Source organism: Microtus pennsylvanicus, chromosome 8 (genome assembly GCF_037038515.1).
Source record: "Microtus pennsylvanicus isolate mMicPen1 chromosome 8, mMicPen1.hap1, whole genome shotgun sequence".
NCBI classification, from domain to species: Eukaryota; Metazoa; Chordata; class Mammalia; order Rodentia; family Cricetidae; genus Microtus; species Microtus pennsylvanicus.
In genome coordinates, this window is record NC_134586.1 from 19,865,625 (window position 1) to 19,880,434 (window position 14,810).

Genomic DNA, 14,810 nt, shown 5'->3' on the forward strand with positions numbered 1-14,810 from the left:
CACCTCTTGTAAGATCTCCCAAATGGTGCACTCAAAAAAACTATTGAAATCGGATGCAGTCACGTTCTCAGACATTATTTATAAAAGAAAAAGTTCTCTTACCTGTAATAACTGGTTCCTGCCAGTGGTGGCGAAAGAGTCCAGTTGAATCCACGTGTCCTAAATCTGAAATAAAATGACTCAAAAAAAAATTGAAACAGACACCAGGCTGATAAGTATTTTTTGCCGGGGCTCTCAGGCCGCTGTCACGTGACCTGAGCGCTGGCGGCGGTGGGAGGGGAACAGACACAGGCAGCGCGCGCGCTGGCGTGAGAGGGCGGGCACGGGAAATCTGGCCGGGGCGGCTCGGAACAAAGACTTAGGCGCTGTTAAAAAGGCTCTGTCGATTTCAAACCCACTGCTTGATACTCTAGCAAGCAGCAGGGAAAATGGAGTCGCTCAGAATCTCAGCTGTTTCAGCGCGCGCCCAGAGAGACCGCTGCAGCGGCCCGGGGTGCAAGAGACTCCGATTCGGGGCCGGTTCTCGGCAAAGCCCCACGTTGGGCGCCAAATGTACCCGCACAAAATAAAGGCAATGCAGATATCAAAGAATATTTACCACTTTATTGTTAAACTTACAGAACCAAAGTTCCAGCGTAGCACAGGTAGGGAGGAAAAAAGGGGCGAGCCGCCTCTCCGCGCACCATTTATTGGCAGGCATTCGCCTGAGGCAAACCCCGCCCTCTAAAGGGAGCTGACTTAACCACTTCATTGTGCAGGTGCGCACAGTTACATGACCGTGGCAGCAGTCTGCAGGCTGTGCGTTCCAGGAGTCAGGTGCACACTCACGGCCTGGAGAGCACATTCATTCCCAAGGCCATTGATGATTACAAAGTGAGATGAAGCCCGTGTGCGGGTCTCATAGCACACATCGTGACTCAGTGGAACCTCCTCAGCTGTCACTCTTTGTTTACAGTCATTTTACCCAACGCCAGGCACGGAGTTCTGTCTCATTCTCCATCTAAACCTAAGATTTCAGCAAGTGTGCAAGACTGTCCAGAGCTGTACATCTTGTGTGATTCTACTTATTTCTTTCGCTCAGATTACTATAATCTCTGGTAGATAAGGGTGCTAATTTCAATCAGTGTTGAACTTTTAGTATAGTATATTTCATATACATCAGGTCCTCAGGCTTTATTTAAATTATTTAAAAGTTCATTAATAATTCATTTTCTATCCAACAATCCCCCTCTCTTTCTGGGATATCATAGCCTTCAGGGCTTAAATGTGTGAAGAACATTCCAAATATTTGAGGTGGGCATGGGCAATGGTTAAGCAAACAACGCTGTGGTCAGTCACTATGGACATATATTAGACCAAGAAAGTAAAGAGGAGTCTGATTCTGTGTTTAGGTGAAGAATTAAGCTTTGAAAAGATAGTGAAGGATATTGAAGTTTTTTTTTTTCTTTCTTTTTTTTTTGTCTTACTCTATTATTTTATGTGTTGGTGTTCTGTGGTTGTGAGCTGCCTTATAACATGGGAACTGAACACGATCCTCTGGGAGGACAGCCAGTGCTCTTGACTACTGAGCCATCTCTTCAGGTTCAACACTGAAATTTAACGTTGCTGAAGCCTGGTTCCGATGTCTCTACAATGACCTTATTAAATGCAAGAGATTTGAGGGGGAGGTATTTTCATTAGCAGGTGTGTCCAAAAGTCTCTAAGCCACAAAGCGTAAAGAAACTAAAAATAACAACCAAACACATCGCCATTGGTCTGTGTGTTCCACGCAGCTGATAGCCCACTTTTCCTGTGATGGAGTGACAGGAGCCATGACAATGACCACACAGTTACCAATACAACGAGAGTTTTGTTATGTAGCCATCTTTGTACAGATAAAAATAAAACCCTCCTGAGAGTTCACATCTGCGGAAAGCATCTGCCTACTGAAGACATCTCATCACCTAATTGCCCAAACGATTGTTTCACTGCAAAATGTCAGATTGCAGGATGACATTGATCTTGGCACTCTAAAATAGAAGGAGGGTAAGCAGATGTGTATTGGGGTGTGACAGAGTACAATGTGATATTAATCATTCATGATGTGATGACAACTAAAGAATTCAAATAGTGAATGGTGTAAGTGATCCTGGGCTTTATTTATTTTTATTTATCCATGTATATGTTTATGCATGTGTGTGAATACAGTGTATGTTTGTATGGTGTATGTGCGAGAGTGTTTGAGTTTGTACACAGCTGTGTGCACGGCCAGTGGCCAGAGGGGCCTGTGGGATATTCTTTCCTTCTTGTCCCTTTGAGGCAGGACTTCCTCTGGACCTTGCATTGATTTTCTTTGTTTTTCTAGACAGTCTGGAAAACAATATGCTTCAGTGACCCCCCCCCCGTCTCTTCCCTTCTGGATGCTGGGGTTACAGTGTTCCAGGGACCACACCTAGCTTGCTGTATCTTTTTTATTTGCTGAGCCTATCTCTCCAAATCCTGATACTGAGTTTCAAAGTGGCTGTATTTAAAATCTTATTAAAAACCTCATAGATTAAGAAAGACAAGCATCCCAGTGGTAGCCTGCTTTGATATTGAACTCTATTACTTTCATAGTAGAAGTTAGAATGTACAGAAAAATAGAGTGAAAGACCAACATTACCCTTGAACGTGAAGAAATGAAGTGGCTGTACAAAAAACAGTGATAAAAGGAGGGATAGAGAGATGGTTCAGTGGTTAAGAGCACTGGCTGGCTGCTCTTCCAGAGGTCACAGGTTTGACTTCCAGCATCCACCAGGCAGCTCAAAACTGTAACTCCAGTCTCAAGCGTCCTGATTCCCTCCTCTAGCTTCTCTGGCCACCAAGTGTTCACATGCTACACAGATGTACATACAGACAAAACACCCACACACATAAAATTAAATAAAAATAATTTAACAATTTTTTTTAATTTAATTTTACATTCCAACCACAGTTCTCCTTCCCACTCCTCCTCCCACCCCTTTCGCCTTCCCCCCACAAGCTACCCTGCCATCCATTCCTCCCAAAGGGTAAGGCCTCTCATCGGGATCAACAAAGCCTAACACATCAATTGAGGCAGGACCAAGCTCCTCCACCATGCCTCAAGGCTGAACAAGGCATCCAACCATAGGGAATAAAGTCCAAAAAGCTAGCTCATGCACTAGGGATAGATTCTGGTCCCACTGCCAGGGGCCCCTCAGATAGACAACACTACACAACTGTCTTCCACATGCAGAGTGCCTGATTCAGTTCCATGCAGGCTCCACAGCTGTCAGTCTAGAGTTCATGAGCTCCCACGTGCTTGGTTCAGATGTCTCTGAAATTTAAAAAAGGCTAGGGAAGGTGAGTGATATTTCAAATGTCAAAATCACAGAAAAATTTACACAGATACAAAAACAAACAAAACAAAAAGAGGGATACACGGCCAAGTCAGAGAAAGGAAGGGATACTTTATAGATTAAAGCATTGCAAATGTCTGAGCTTCTTCAGTGAGAGTTTTCAGAATTATCCTAAAGATGCTTGGTCAGCTACTAGGAACTAATGAGCTGATGGACGCCCCAGATGGGCAGGTACAGGGACACAGGAAGGTGACAAACAAGCAAAATCATCTGCCAACAAGGACGTGACATATGTGCATAGAACCTCACAGATTTGGGGAATGAAAAACCACAACAGTGGAAATGAAACGTTCACTGAGGGTCAAGGGAACTTGTGATTTTTCAAAACTGTAAGCAAAACAAATTTCTTTTCATGAAAGCAAAAACTGGAATGTTTGTGAAGAAGAACAAGGACGGGAGAAAAAGAGGGGAGACTGTTGAAGGTGACAGGGTGTCAGTGGATCAGAACATGGTACAGACACGCGTGAACATGTCACAAGCAAAATCGTTAGGCTGTACACCTACTGCCTTCTAATAAAAAGTGGGAGAAAATGATAAGTCACTTTACAGATATTTGCTCTCAGTGTTACTAACTGCAGCAAATGGACTCATACAGATGACGTCTTCAAAGCTGTGAAATATTAATTCCAACTAAAAAGATTGCAGTAAGCATAATTGTTTTGCCAAAATGCAGAAGAAACTGAGAACTTTTCAAATATTCAAAAGGCGAAGGAAGTTATTAGCACTGTACCTGCTGCACACGAGACAACCCAGAGGTCTTCAGGTCCAAGAGAAAGGACAGTAAGGAGAAAAACACAGTCATATGTTTCCAGCACACACAACAGCACAGGCTACTTTAAGACTTTAATACTGGTACGTAGATTTTAAGTGACAAGCACATACAGAAAACAGGTATACTTGTATGACAATGTGTATATAATATTTAAAAATGTCAAACATAACTGTTCAGGTGGATGCTTCACCCCAGCCCCTGGCATCCATATACCCAAAGAGTCTGGAATGTTCTGGAAGAAGCTCCACCCCAAGCCCCCACCCCACCCCACACCACCTCACCCTCCCACTCCAGCTCTCTCCAAACCCAGCAGCATCTCAGAAAGCCGGCCAAATGATAACTCCTCTCCCAAAGATGCCCAAGACCAATCCCACAGGGTATTAAACTGCCCCCCAGAAAACAGACATGGGGGTTTTCCTGTCTTCCTTTCCCACCTTCTCTCTGGGGGCTGGAAAATCATCCAGGAGCATTTTATCCATTAAACCTGGGCTTTTTCTAATTGGGTTTGATTTGGTCTGATTTGGATTATTGCATTGGCAGAGAGGCTGATTGGGGTGCAGAATCTTTTCAGTAATATTAATAACAGTTTTGGGTGAATAAAACGGCAGCATAATGGGGTGTTTGCAACCGAAATTAAGCCAATACCAGTTCAAAATAAAATTCTATATCTTTAAGAAGCTTTATATAAAAATTGACAAGATGGCTCAGTGGGTAAAGGCACTTGCCACCAAGCATACACACAGACAAAATATTGTATACATAATAAATAAATAAAAGTAAATAAATAAATAAATATTTTTTAAAAAAGAGTTGCCTTGGTCAGGGTGTCTCTTCACAGCAATAAAACTCTTAACTAAGACAGATACCATGGGTAGGCATCATATAAAAGAAGCATTTAATGGGGACTTGCTTACAGCTTCAGAGAGTGAATCCATTTCCATCATGGGCCTGGTGTGAACTTTGGAAACCTCAAAGTCCAGCTCCAGGGACACACCACCACCAACAAGGCCATAGCTCCTAATCCTTCCTAAACAGTCTACCAACTGAAAACCACATTCAAATAGGTAAGTCTAAGGGTACCAGGGTACATTGTCATTCAAACCACCTCGTACAGAACCAGTAAACCTCAGCTGTGAAGGACAGAATATGTGGACTTGGTGCGGTTTACTTTGCAGTTACTAAGAGCAGTGATAGTTCATGGAAAGACAACCACCGTTTATGAGACTGGCCTCTGGGAACTTGTTCTTGTTTTCATAGCAACCACAACGCAAAAGATATTCTTAAGAACATCATAGGGAAGAGAAACAATTATGTTTTTAAAGAAATATGACGGAGCCCTTTGCTCTTCCTAATTGATGTCGGCTCTCAGAAAAAGGGAGAAGTCCAGAACGCTAGTGGCTGGGGTTTTAACCCAACTGATCAGGGACAGGAGATACCCATTTTTATCATAGAGAAGGGAAATGCCAGTGTCTGCCCACTCTAGTTTTCTCAGTGGAAAAGGGAAGTGGCCAACCTCAGTTGCTCTAGCTAACTATGTCCCCTGTGTAGGACAGGAGGAAATAGTGAAGAAACGCTGGAGTTCACAGTCTGAGGCAGAAGGTCACCAACACCCTTGGCACCTTAGCCTCTCCCGGCACCTCACCAGCACAGTAAAACTCCAATTCTGCACCTCCTTTACCTGGTTACCACAGAAAAATCTCCAGGCACAGACAAACAAAACATGGGACTTGAGAATTAAAATCACATCAAGCCGTCGCCTGCTATCCGTTGGTTGACTACTCTCAAGCAAGCAATTTCCCCACTAAGAAAATGAAAGATTTTTTTTGAGGGTGGGTGAGCATGTGGAACCGAAAATGTTATAAGTCATTGTTGGAGAAGCAAAACAGTGCCACCTCTATGGAAAACAGGGTGGTGAGTCCTTAAATGTAGAAAATAGGATCTCTGTTATGATTTTATATGTAGCTCTCAAAATTCATGTTTGCAATTGAGTCCATGATGGAAATTGTGTCACTATTAAGAATGAAACCGTTAGGGAAGAGATTGAGTCACAAGTATTCTACCCTCCTGAATGGATTAGGGTTTTATGAATGGAACTAACCACATTCAAGATCTTTTTGCTCTTCTACCTACTGCCGTGTGGGGACCCAGCATTCATCCTTCTTCATTTCATCCCTTCCAGTGTATAAGGATGCAGCATGGAGGTCCTGACTAGACACTAAATGCCTGTGTCTTAACCTTGAGCTTGCCAGCTTCCAGAACTGTGAGAAACAATTTGTGTGCTTGTATCTGTAGTCCCACAAAAGAGCAAAGACAAACAGAGGAACTATTTGCACAGCACTGTTCAAGGATGTGGTGCTCACTGGAATCAGAATGTGGACAAGCCCATATTGTTCACCAGTGGATGAGTGGATGAAATACCATTCTTGTGTCTACACAAGGAAACTGACTTGGCTCAATAGGGAAGAACTTTGGACGTATGCTCCACTAGGGATGAACTGATAGCACCATGCTAAGTGAAAGAAGCAATTTATGCAATGTCAAACACTCAAAGGAAGCATTTAGAGATGGTGAATTCACAGAGACAGAAGGTGAAGGGCATCAGGGTTTGGAGAAGGAACAAATGGGGAAGTACTGCTTACAGGCGTGTAGATTCAGTTTTGCGAGACAGTCATCTGTCTGGGGATACAGGCAGAGTGCTTGCCTAGTGCCTACAAGGGCCTGGATCCTCTTTCCAACATTGCAGAAAACAAAGGAACTTCTTGGCATGCTGGCACATGACACTAATCCAAGATAATCTATGCCAGGCTACCTGACACCCTGATTAAAAAACAAGCCACAAAACCTGTTTCATGATAGTATAGCTACCCTTAACAGTTCAGTTTTGTCAACCTGATAATAGGGTTGTGAATTTTACATTATATACTTTTTGCTACAATAGAAACAGTTCAGCAAGAACATTTATAACTTGAGCCTTAGTATTTGGTCCCAATAAATAAAAAGAGAGAGCACTGTCCCTGACAGGGAGATATGAGGCCCTTATGAACACTGGACTCTTCTGTTTCTTTTTCTATAAAACTGTCAAGTGGCGGGTCACTGAAGAAACTCAGAGCGTGGTTTCTGGAAAGACTGGAGAGCTGGTGAACTTCTTGATGACTGAAGAGTGTGGACATACTGTGCTCTGCAGTCTGCCTCAGAGGATGCTGCCTGTGAGCCTTGTGCACAGCTAATACATTCAAGCGTGGTTACAGAAGACTGAGCCCTACCAAATTTACAAATTGGAAAACCGCTCTCTTGGGCAAAGTCTTAACCTCTAGTGGCTGTGGGTTGTCATCTCTTGACTTCTCATTCATTAGAAGTTAGTTGTTTTTGCCTGGTGCTTCAGAACTCCATAAAAATGGCGAGGTATGATGTAATTCCATCAGCATAGGATACGGAGTGGGGAGGCTGAGGCAGAAGGATTCCTCCAAATTCCAGACCACCTTAAGTTGTATAAGTTTGTCTCGGCTACGCCATGAGACCCTGTCTCAAAACACCAAAAATAAATGCATTAATTAATGTTATACCTTCCTTCCCGTGTGTTCCTTCATGCTCTGTACATAAAATATGTGTAATAATTTGTGGTTATGGTAGAATCAACTCATGACTTAAATGAAAGTCTTTTCTGTTTTCACTGACGAGAAGCTATGGACCACTCTCTGTATTAGTCAAGGGTTGCTGTAAAAAGCAGTGGAGATGAGATATAGCTTAAACAAGAGAAACAAATTCTCAGAGTTCTGGACGCTAAGTCTACAATCAGAGAGCTGGCAGAGTTTCCATCTAAAGTCCTCTTTTGGGGTCACAGTGCTGACCTCTCACTTCTCTGTGTTGTCCCCTCCAGTGTATATTCACACTCTAAACCCTTGCTATCACCCTAGGGGTAACCATAAAAGAAGCTTCTGTTGGTGAAGACTGCTTGTTCGTTTCTGTGGCTGCTCAGACCCGAAATAATCACACAGAAACTATATTTATTACAATACTGTTTGGCCAATAGCTTAAGCATATTTCTAGCTAGTCTTTACATCTTAAATTAATCCATTCCTATTATTTTATATTTTACCACGTGGCTCGTGGTTTACCAGTACGGTTTTGGCCAGTGTCTGAGTCCTTTCACGGCTATATGGCATCTCCTCGTCTCTATCTTCTCTCTTTCTACATCTCTGTTTGGATTTTCCACCTGGCTTTACTCTGTTAAGCCAATGGCTGAAAGCAGTTTTTTTTATTAAGCAATGACAATAAACATGTTTATAGCCTGCAGAGGAGAATCCCACATCAAGCTTCATGTCAACTTACTGAACCATACAAGCTCTTTGAAGACTGCCTCTAATACATTCTGAGGCTCCTAGAGGGAAAATTATGGCTCAGGACCCCCAAGGTCAAGTTCTCAGCACAAAGGAGATTTGCCCCAGAGGGACAGAGGGCAGGGAACAAGAGACAAAGACAGGAGATAGAGGACGAGGGAGTGGGAGAAAGGACTACTTCTGGATAGAGTGGAGACAGACATGGGCCATAGGAAAATGGCAGTTTATAAAGGTACAAGGGAAAACCCTATTTACGATGAGGTGTTTAATTTTAATTGGGCATGCCAATTAGGTGAGCCAAATGGAACTTTTGATTGCTAGACTTCAGTACTTGCTAACTGGACCTTGGTTGTTAGTCTCAGGAGGAGGGACTGGTCAAATAAAGGAGTTGACCTTGAGGTTAGCTTCAGAAATGTAAACTAACGGTCTTTAGCAAAGCAGAGGGAATTGGGAAGAAGGGCAAGGCCTGACAGAGTCACGTGTTGAGTGGGCTAGTGTCCCTTCATCCCCGCCTATTTGATTTATTATTGGATGGCTGGTTGTTGGTTAGGTGGGTGTCATTCTTTTTGGCTGCTTCTTGCTGATATTGGGACATAGTTGTTAGGGCACACAGAGAAGCTAGGCTGCTGGTCAGGTTGGGAAGTTCAGGCTGCTGAGTTGATGTTTAGATTCTGCAGGACCATCTGAGTCTAGGAAAGTGCAGTCTGTGAGGCTGGACTAGAATGTAGATCCTGAGTTGTTGGAGTGGTATGTAGTTGACTTGAAAACTGTTGGGACAGGTAGACTAGGGACAAAGGTGAAGTTAAGGAGTATAAAAAAAAAAAAGAACTATCTTGGATGTACATTTGAAACTGTTAGGTTCATGGTCCTGGTGGGAAGAGGAGTCCCAAGACCTGGGAAAGGGGGAGAGATTCCAAAGAAAGGGAGAGAGATCCTACCCTTAGGAATAGGTAATAGGCAGGAAAACTTAGGCTGTTGCTTGGCAAGAGTACTTACCTGGAACATGAGAGTTCTTGAGAGGAGCCAGGAAAATTTAGATTGGCTATATAAAGTTACATCAGAGTTGTATTTCCTGGGGTGCTTAGGTGGGTTTTGCAATTGAACTATTTTAGGAACATGCGTGAGGAGGCTCTTCGTGAGTGGTGAGAGGGACAGTCTGTTGTGAAAAGGTTGAGAGAACTTGTCTTTGGTTCCCAAAGGGGGACTTGCATTGAGGGAACAAGTGTATGAGAGGGATGGGAGAGGAGGTCTTTGAGAGTTGGGGACAGGAGTGTAGAGGACCTGGGGAACATTGGGGCAGATGGTTATTAGTGTGGAGGGCATTAGGAGAGGGCAGGTAAGGAGTGTGAGTGATGACTTTTTGGTAAGAGAAGTTTGGAGGGATGGAATTCAAGACAGGGGAAGTGATTGACAAGTTGAGGGATACATTGGTGGGAACAGATCGTGCCAGTTTTTTTTCTTTTTGGCCACCAACCAGCTCCAAAACATGACACAGAGACCTACTGAAAAGTTTTTGCATCTTGATAAACTTCTCCACCTATGCAATAATCCAAAGCAGACCAAGTCAAATCGGATTAGAAAAAGCCCAGGTTTAATGAATACCAGCGCTCCCAGGTGATCTTCCAGGTCCCCAGAGAGGAAAGGGGGAAGGAAGACAGGAAAACCACATGTTTGTTCTCTGGGGGCTAGCTTAAATACCCTGTGGGAATGGTCTTGAGCATCTCTAGGGAGTGTTCATCATTTCGTGGGCTTTCTCAGAGGTGGAGTCTGGACTGAGGCAACTTCCAGGGGAGGGGGCTTGGAATGGAACTTTCCACCCAAACATTCTAGACTCTTTGGATAGGATGCCACGGGCTGAGATGAAGCCTTAACCTAGACATCCCATACTCTTTGAGTATAGGGACGCTAGCTCAAGTGTAGAACAATGTGAGGGAGGGGAGAGTAAGGAGTTGGTGGGCTCACACTCAGTGGGGGGTGTGGCTGGAGAGGCATCTGGTTAACTGCCATTCTGGAGACCTCAGGTATCTGTTCTTAGAGGGAGATGAGAAGTCAGATGGTAGGAGAAAAAAAAAAATAAATTGTTATTATCAGCCCTATGAATGGGGCTAGCCATGGGAAGGGTCATTAATTGCCAAAAAGAATGGAACAGAGAAGTGCCCTGGTTGTTTGTACAGGAGAGGCTCAATGAGTAAGTGAGACACAAAGACAGATATACCCTTTAAAACCAGATTTTAGTTGCTAGGTAGCTGTCCATTTGAGCCAGGAGAGGTGGTACCAATGGTTAAACCCCAGGAGGTGGTGTAGGTGCTGGCGTTGTCTGGAGTAGCCTCTATAAGTTAGTTTTGGCCTAGACAGCAGGAGTGACCTGTAAAATGTATGGGTGGGGTTAAATAGGCTCTGGAAACTCGTAGTTTTTACCAGATCAGATAAAGGAAATTGGAAACTCTGAAGATACACCTGAAACCTGTTAATCCCAGACTATAAAGCCTGTGAAAAAGGAACACACCTGTCTGTATTTTTAGCAGGAAACTTAACAAGTGAAGTAAGGAATTACCAGTACCTTAAGTCATCAAATGCCATCAGAGCTATGAAAGGGATAAATAAATGAGCAGAAGTGAGACAGGTTTTTTCAGTTATGCAGACAATCCCAAATCTCTCTGTGGTCTTTGGTGAACACCAGTCTTAGAAGCAGTACTTGCCTTTAGCTGTTGAGCCCGGGAGGCCTGAAGGTTTTCCTGTGGGAGTAGGGTTCAGTCTACCTGTCTTGGCAGGATGAGCTGATCGATCCCCCTGGTGTAGTGTCCAGGAAGTTGATGAGGTGGAAGGCAGCTTTTCACTGTGTGGGTGGCTTTGTCATATCCAAAGGCAAGCCTCCAGGTGAAAGGTCTTCTGCATCTTCTTGGAGGAGCTATAGGATGCTGCAGGAGCTGACATGTCTTTCTGTCATAAGAAGCTCTTGTAAAATGCCATACTCTCAGATCTGTAAAGGCACTTGAGAATCAGGGTACCATACCTGTCAGATATATCCAAATTAGACATATAAGTTAAATTTAGACATATAGTTTACCCAATCAGTTACAGCTTGCCAATCCTAGTAGAGGCAAGAAGATTAGAAGGAATATTTTAACAAGCCAAAGAATATTAGAGGCAGAATGCCTCCTTGGTAGGGCCAGCTCACGTGGGTACTCTTATCAAAGATGGCACTGAGGTCAAAAATATCGGCTATTCATGTGTTTGTATTTTTCCAGAGCTGTTGTAATCTGGAGTTACAAGTCTTGCAGATCTTAAAACAAGCACACATGCACACAGACAGAAAGCAAGTATACTATGGTCAAATTATCTATACATTTATGTATTAACAGACAGACAAGACCAAATCGAATGAGGGCCTGGGCCTCTAAGGCAATGATTGGACTGAGATAACTCCCAAGGGACGGGGTTTGGGATGGAAGTTTCCACCCAAACACTTACTAGTTTTGAATACTCGGCCTAGCTTAGGTACGATTCTGGCTAGCTCTTTCAATTTAAATTAATCTGTTTCTCTTTATCTACCTTTTGCCTCGGACTTTTTTATCTTTCTTACTTTTGTATATCTTACACTGCTTCTCTATGTCTGGCTTCTGGCCCCAGGCATCTCCCTCATTCTTTTCTCTGTTCTTCTTCTCAGGAGCCTAAATTTCACCTCCTATTTATTCTCTCTGCCTGGGAGCGCCTCCTATCCCTCTCCTGCCTAGCTATTGGTTGTTCAGCTTTTCATTAGACCAATTTGGTGCCTTAGGTGGGTGAGGTGAAACAAACACAACACTGCTTTACATAATTACGATAAACACACCTTTACCTAGTTACAGTCATATTCTGCAGCATAAACAAATGTAACACATCTTTGCCTAGTTAAAATAATGTTCACAGCAGGGGATCCCAGAGTTAATATCCTAGATTTAGTGATGAGCAGAGGGGCTCTGGCAAGAACAGGTAGACAGGGAGGTCAGCCATGGGTGGTGTTATCTAGAGTTTTGGAGAAGTGGGCTAAGGAGCAAAGGTCAGTTTCTGTGTTTTGGAAGTGAAAGAATGGAAAAGTTTGTATAGATCTATAAGGGAAAGGCTGGGGCTGAAAGGGGAGTGTTTCTGAGTTTAAAGAATTATTTATGAATGGGAGGGAGAGGCTCATGGGGACAGGGCAGAAACATTGGAATCGACGGTGTGCTAGGATTATTTAGGGAACCACGAGCAGAGTTAATTGGCCATGAGGGCAGAGATAAGGAGCAAAGATGGGCAGGGTGGTCTAAAGTGAGGTGTTTGTGGGTTGGGGTAAGAGGCAAATTTATGTCAGTTCTGGAAAGGACATCCTTTTCTAGTGAGGGAATGGGGCGTGAGGGAATGAGGAGAAAAAGCCTTGAAAGGAGCAAGTTAAGGGAGGGGTCTGGAGGACTTGTATTCTGACCATGGGCGAGGGAGAGGAAGGAAAGAAATCTGAATAACTTTCCATATTCCTTCAACTACTTTATTGGACTCATAATGACTCTCTCAGGCTTTGTGACTTAAACTTTCTGATCTTAGATCTGAACACATACGGTCATAACTTAGGCCTATCTTAGACCTGCCTACCTTTTATCATTCTGTTTCCTTGACCTACATAACTTTTTTGTCCATTTGTTATAACCTTTAGAAAGTTTACAGTTTTGTTAGTGTGAAGCCTGTCAGCAAGGTGGATTGACCAGGCACTGGGGTGTTCGCTGTGGTTAAAGCTACAGCTAATCTGTCAATGTCTTCAGAGAGCTGGGGAGGATAAACTTGACCAGGAAGTACAATTTAAACGGTTGTTGTAGCAATTAAAACGACAGAGACTTACTCAGTCATTTGGGGCTTGTGTGGTTCATTGTAGATGCCGTGGTCATCTTCAGAGCAGAGCAGTATTGACGCCTCAGTTGTCCCACAGAGCAGCAGGCCTTTCGGGGGGAGGGGGTCAGACTCAGGTCTGAAGTTTTCCTGGAGAGGGAGAACTTGAGGAAATTAACCTTACTTTGACAAGGCAGGGTACAGCAGTCACTCTAAAGGTGTCCGTAGTTGGTGCAGGATCCTGGTGGCAGGTGAGGCATGGGGCAGTCTTCCCAGTGTTAGCATTACCACGGTCCAGGAGGAGGCATTGGTGTCAGGTTTTATCTGTCTTCCTGGGCGACCTTAGAGTTTTCTTGTTGGAGGGGAGAATGTGTGTGTGTGTGTGTGTGTGTGTGTGTGTGTGTGTGTGTGTGTGTGTGTGTGTGTCTGTTTATTGTGGGAAGTTTTGATTGAAAAATCTTAAATGCCTTATTCATCATGTTTCTGAGAAGTTGAGATCCATTATCTATTAAGTGTACCTGGGCCAGATAAATTTTGTTTCAAGTTATTTATTTCAAAGACTTAACTTTAAACACACACACACACTCATATATATATATACATATACATATATATATAGCTAAATAAAGTTTATTTTTGTAGTTAATCATGACTGTGAGTATAGCTATCATATTAAATATAAGTATAGCTAATCATACTAAAGAATATAATTATTTGTGAATAACTGATAATTAACTTGCATGTTTTAATTATCTTTAACAGTTTTTAGTAAGTTAATACCGTTTTTATAAGATTAGGATTTGCATTTTTATCCCTGTTAAGTTTGAGTTGAAGATTTAATTGGAGATCTCTAATATGAAAATAAACCATGAACCATAATGTAGTAAACTTTTGTCAGATTATTATAGTGAAGAAAGTGTCAGGACGGGAAAGGCTTAAGGTGAGAAAGTGGCAGCTGCCACGACCTTGACTGAGGGAGGTGTGATCAGGTTAGAATAATCTATAGTCTATATCGTGTACGTATATGACTCGGCCAAAACTGAAAGTATAGGTATTTGTGTGTGTGTGTGTGTGTGTGTGTGTGTGTGTGTGTGTGTGCAGGCCGAAATTAAAAATATTATGACTTCTAGACACCCAGTGAAACTACTGCTGGTTGGCATAAGACTTTAAATGCAAATTCATTCAAACAGCAAGTGCTCTTCTCTAGCTTCTTCTGTACTAAGGTCACACCAACACTCAGAAAAATGCCAAAACTGTGATGGAAAACAAGCTGTCGGCTAAAAGTGTTGCTGTTCCAGCTGCAGAACTTTCCACTGCAAACTGAACTAGGTCAGTTGTTTGTGTGTGTGTTTCCACAGGAAATACCAACCACAAAGATCTCCTTAGAAACAGACTGTTGTAATTACGGGTGGCAGGCATATCACCTGTGGATCAATGGGCCAATACCACCCGCCTGAAGTCTCTGGG